Source organism: Manihot esculenta, chromosome 15 (assembly GCF_001659605.2).
Source record: "Manihot esculenta cultivar AM560-2 chromosome 15, M.esculenta_v8, whole genome shotgun sequence".
NCBI lineage: Eukaryota > Viridiplantae > Streptophyta > Magnoliopsida > Malpighiales > Euphorbiaceae > Manihot > Manihot esculenta.
Window position 1 is genome coordinate 5,922,399 of NC_035175.2, and position 6,000 is coordinate 5,928,398.

Consider the following 6,000-nt stretch of genomic DNA (forward strand, 5'->3'; position numbering starts at 1 on the left):
TGGCAGAATCTGAAGGCTAGTTTGGGTTTTAGTGGCTCAAGCTCTGGCTCAGACAGTTCAAGGTGCTTGAGGTGCGGAAGGCCGCATAAAGGAGTCTGTCGGATTGGGACGACAGCTTGTTTTCGGTGTGGACAGGAAGGACACATAGCACGTGAGTGTCCTACTGTGCCCCGGTTAGCACAGTCTCAGCCAGTAGCTCCAGCCGTGTTTCAGGGTAGTGGTCGAGGCAGAGGAAGAGGGTCAGTCCCTCATTCTTCAGGTTCCCGTGGAGAAGGTCCGTCAGCTCCAGCTCGAATCTTCACCCAAGCTCAGCAAGAGGCAGACACATCAAACACAGTGGTGCCAGGTATGCTCACTTTTGAACGTTCTGATGTGTATGTTTTTGTGAACCCTGGAGTATTCTCTTTCTTTAGTTGCTCTAGGAGCCGTCGAGAGGTTGAGTTGATAGCTTCTGGGCTAGAGTGTTCTCTTTGGGTCAGTGGACTCACGTGTGATCCATCTGAGGCAGAGTCAGTCTGCCGGTCCAGTTCAGTGTCAGTTGAGGGTAGATGCCTTCCACTCGACTTTGAGGTCCTAGACTTGACCGTCTGAACGTCAGTTTAGGGTTGGACTGAGTTTTCTGCTCATGGTGCTATCTTGGTCTGCAGAGACAAGATAGTCAATGTAATACCCGGCTAAATCAGGCATCGGAATTCCTACCGTCCGGTGGAATTCAAGGATGTCAGAGGTGTCTAGAAGGGTAGAGTGAAGGTTTTCTAAACGATTTTTAAGACTGATGGGTTTAAGTATTTTTAAGGATTTGATTAAGAAAAGAGTTAAGTTTTGTGGAGAGTTAGCCAAAGGAGTGTCTGTCATGTTCGGCCCCCGAATGGTAAGTTCGGCCGCCGAAAGTGCCCAATGTTCGGCCCCCGAAGGTTATGTTCGGCCCCCGAAAGTTGCATGGTTTTGCATGCAGTTTCGGCAGCCGAAGCTGAGGTGGTCGGTTAGTTGTGCACACTCCTCAGTCCGTGGTTTGGCCAGGTGTTCACCTCCAGATCATGACCAGAGGTTTGGCCACGTCTCCCTTGACTCATCTGCAAGCTTTTATCAGCTTAGGCAGAGGGTTGGTCGTGTTTTCAGTGAGTTTGAATGTTTTTGAGAGAAAAGTGAGGTTTTGAGGTGTGGAAGCTTTGGAGGAGGATTTACTGAGTGTGGTTGTTCCTCTTCTGATTTCAGGAGGTAAGGGAAGTTTTTATATTTGTTTTAATGAGTTTTAAAAGCTTTTTACAGAGGGTATGGGAGTTTATGTCGAGTTGCATGCTTAGGTTAGTTTTGATGAGTTAATGGTGTAAGTATGTGTATGTGTTATGTTTGTTGTTTTGTTGGGGTTTTAAGTTAGTTATGGACCCCTTGAAGCATGTACATGAGTATATGCATCGTTTGAGAGGTTGAATGCATGCTTTGGGGAGTATGGAAAGAGTTGGGAGGCTGGTTGAAGCTTGAAGCTGAGTTATGGATGAACTCAGGTTCGGCCGCCGAAAGCCAAGTTAGGCCGCCGAACATGCCTGACTTTCGTCTCTGGAGGAGACATTCGGCCGCCAAAGGTGCTGCCGAAGGTGCCCTGTCCAGCCTTCCTTTGCTTGTTTTGCCTGCATGTTTTGAGGTGTTCTAGAGGGGTTTTAGGGACTTGTTTTATCAGTGGCATAGAGTATGTGTGGTGCCTCATTTACATCCTCCATTGTAGGATTGGACCCGAGGAACCGCAGAGGTTAGCAGTCGTAGCGGTCTCAGAGTTAGAGGTAGCCCAGAGTTAGCCAAGTAGAGGCTACAGGTGAGTGGAACTAAACTTTATATTTTAAATTCAGAAATGACACACTTCTAGCATGATCCATGCATCATAAATTGCCATGTTTTGTATTAGGTTGTATTGCATTAGAAATCACGAAGGTGATGCATTGCATAAGATGATACTTGTGTGGATGAATGTTGCATGATCCTTAGCCCTTGATAGAGCACAGATACAGAGTTATGGCATGAGATAGCCATACCAGGTCGCCCCTGGTTAGTCCAGGTCGCTCCTGGTACTATGAGTGAGACAGCTGGGCTGTCAGATCAGAGCTCAGAGCAGTCCAGGTGAGGCCTAATCGCCCCTGGCACAGTTGGACATGTTATGATATGAGTTACTTTAGAGTAGTCCAGGTGAGGCCTAATCGCCCCTGGCACAGTTGGACATACTATTATGTATGTAGAGGGCTATGGTGACAAGTTCATCCTTGAGATGATATGTTTGTGATGTGATGCATTTCATGAGAGCATGTAATGAATGAACTGTTTTTATTGTTCCTCCTCACTGGGCTCTAGAGCTCATCCCACTCCCTTAACCCCAGTTTTGCAGGTTCTGAGATAGCTAGGAGAAGTCAAAGTCAGCAAGAGTACAGAGGACAGTTATGCATGAATGTATGTTGTAATAGGATAGTGGACATGATGTAATTGAAAGATTAGTTGTAATGTAATAGAGAGATATGTACTGTCATATACTGGATAGACTTATGCTTTCCCTAGTGTCACTGCTATAGTGTGATGTATGATTCATCCCTTGTACACAATCCTGTTTTACGTTTCTTGATGAGAAATGTGTGAGTTAGGCTTAATGTATGGCTTCGATGAGATACCAGTGGGATGTGTTACAGATTGTGTTAATCCCTGGACCACAGCAGATAGTAGTCCCTGGTACAGGCCCTGAGGGCCATTTCAGATTGACATATCTGAGTAGCAGTGGTTAAGCCTACAGAGTTTTACAGGATTGTGAGTATTGTTTTGTGTTATGAATGGGATTTATCAGGTACACAGAGAGTATAGTTGGCTGACTACGGGTCCCGGCGGCCTTAAGCCGATCTGGATCCTAGTGCCAGTGATGGTTCGGACCGTTACTGAGGGGTACCGGTTTCCGGGTCGTTACAGATTGGTATCAGAGCATAGGGCCTCTAGAGTACGATGTGCTGAGTCAGTATACTCAGGGATCAGAAATATCTCACATCGGAAAGAGGTTAAGATGTCAGAGTTTTAGATCTTTTGAGTACGGTGTGTTGAGCGAAGATGCTCAAGGTCAGATTTCCACATCGGAAAGAGGTGTTGTTTTGGATAGGAGGGAAAGCACAATAGGTAAACTCATGTCCACTAGGATAGGATGTGAAGTCCTGTCTTGCATGCTGATGTGAAATGCCATGATGAGTTGCATGTGCATTATGGATATGTGTGATATGTCTGGAGGATTCATGTGGTCTCACATGGATCATTTGATGATATTTTTGTGTGCTGTTGTGCTTTTCAGAGGCAGGATGAGAGGAACTCGTCGATCTGCGAGATTGATTGGAGCTCCGCCGGAGAATGAGGACATGGATGTCCATCTCCCTATTCTGCAAAGGGCAACATCCGATAGTTTAAGTAGAGAAGGTACATCAAGGGACCCTAGAAGGTCTGTTGAGGAGAGTAGAAGGGGAGTTGTCCAGAGTGGTATGTCAGGGCTTATGAGAGAAAGAGAGGAGGATGACCAGAGTAGAGAGGGCGGTTTTGGTATGAGCGGATTAGGAGGAGATATGGGTGAGTCCCAAGGAGGCACTCAGGCCTCGAGGTTTGTTCCATCTCAGTATCCACCTTACCAGTGGGGGGCAGAGTACCCGATGAAAGATACAGCAGAGTTTCCTAGGTATCACCCATATCCTACCTTTATGCCCTATCCTCCCTTTTATCCGCCATATCCACCATCATATCCACAGTATACCATGTTTCCACCCTTCTTTTGTTACCCAAGGTCAGTAAACCCTAACCCAGGGCAAGTTGCACCTCCTCCACCATCAGTAGAACCAGTAGCCCCAGTTATCCAAACACCTAAACGTAGTTCACTTGGAGAAAGTATGGTGCAGCTGACAGATTATTTGAGGTTAGATGTTCCCCAATTTGAGACTGGTGATGACCCTGTTGAGTATCTTAGAATGGTTAAGATGATAACTGATGAGTTGGGAGTCAGTGAGAATAGAGCCATTCAAATGGCAGGGGTCACATTGAAATGTGAAAAAGCAAGGGAATGGTTCAACCAGTATGTGGATTCGAGGGTAGAAAGCTTATCCTGGGAGCAGTTTGCTCATGAGTTTGTAGGCGGGGTTTTCGATAGGTCAAGGGTGAGTTCCCATGATATAGTAGATATGGTACAGAAGAGGGAAGCTAGTACCAAACTTGCAGGGACAAGTGATGTTAATCTCTCCCCTCTGCATGAGGCTGATACAATGAGTAAGAAAGGAGGTAGAGGCCTCAGGAGATCAAAGAAGAATAAGTTCTGGAAGCAGATAAAGTCTGGTTTGGGAATAGATGAGGGTTCGAGTTCTGGTTTGAATACCTCAAAATGTCCGAGGTGCGGTAGGCCGCACAAGGGAGTCTGTTTAGTAGGGACAACAGCATGTTTCAGGTGCGGACAAGAGGGGCACATAGCACGTGAGTGTTCCACCGCGACTTTGAGACCACAGTCCCAGCAGACAGCCTCAAACAGAGTGACTCAGCCAGGAGCTCTAGCCATGGCGCAGGGCAGAGGCAGAAGGAGCGGGATCACTCCTTCTTCCACAGGTTCCCCAGGTGAAGGTCCCTCAGTGCCAGCACGGATCTTCGCTTTGACGCAGCAGGAGACTGACACATCGGACATGGCGGTGACAGGTACTTTTCACTTCCATATGTTTTGATGTGTTTGTTCATAGCGACTTTGATGTTTCGCTTTCCTTAGGGCCGTGAGAGCCGTCGAGAGTATGGGTTTGATAACTTCTGGGATTAGAATGTCCTCTTTGGGTCAATAGACTCAAGTGTGATCCGTCAGTGGCAGAGTTAGTCTGCCAATAGAGTTGAGTGCGAGTTTTGAGTAGGTGCCTTCCAGCTAACCTTGTGGTTCTAGAGTGACTGGTTGATGTCATTCTAGGGGTGGATGGGCTAGCTACTTGTAACGACCCCAAAAAGGACCGTCACCGGCGCTAGGATTCAGGTCGGCTTAAGGCCGCCAGAACCCGTAGCAAGCCTGCTATACTCTCTGTGTACCTGTAAACCTCATACATGATCATACATGTTTCAGTGAAAATAAAACTCTTTTCTGAACCAAGGCTTAACCTGTGCATGCACTATCTCTGTACGCTGTACTCATGTACTCTGTACTCTGTATCCCTGACTAGAGCTTGCTCTAGATGGGTAACTCATACCTGTTAAGCCTGGTTTTCACATACAGGAAAACATATATACATATACAGATCATGTACAACACATACATCACTAGGTCAAGCAATCACTATGACATTTCTTTCATATTACATGTCCACTCTAAGCTATTACAGATCTCTTTACTCTTCCTGTACTCTGCTGAACTGTCCCTGTACACTGTACACTGAACCTGCAAAACTGGGGTTAAGGGAGTGGGATGAGCTCTATAGCCCAGTGAGTAGAACAGTAAAATAGCCCAGTAAAATATGATCTCATGAAATGCATCATATCACAGACAAGCCACATCAAGAGTAAACCTGTCACCACATAGTCCCAGTAACTCTGTGCCAGGGCGTAGAAGCGAGCACCTGGTCTTCCTGTCATATATGTATATGTGTATATAACACCTGTGAACTTACCATTGCCAGGGCGTAGTCAAAGGCTCCTGGACTTTGCTATATACCTGCCAGGGCGTAGTCAAAGGCTCCTGGTCTTTGCTATACGTGCCAGGGCGTAGTCAAAGGCTCCTGGTCTTCCTGTCTGTGACTATTGGATCATTCAGCATTTACTCACATCATCAAATAACAATGCAATGCAACATATTCGTGAATACTAATGCAATCAACCTATGGCATAAACATGATGCATGAGATATGCTAAAAGCAGTTTGTGATTCAATTAAAAGTCATAAGTTTAGTTCCACTCACCTCTGGCTCTGGACTGACTGACTCTGCAGGTTTACCTCTGGAGCAGTACTCACTGCTGCTCTCTCTGGTTCCTCTGGTCTGT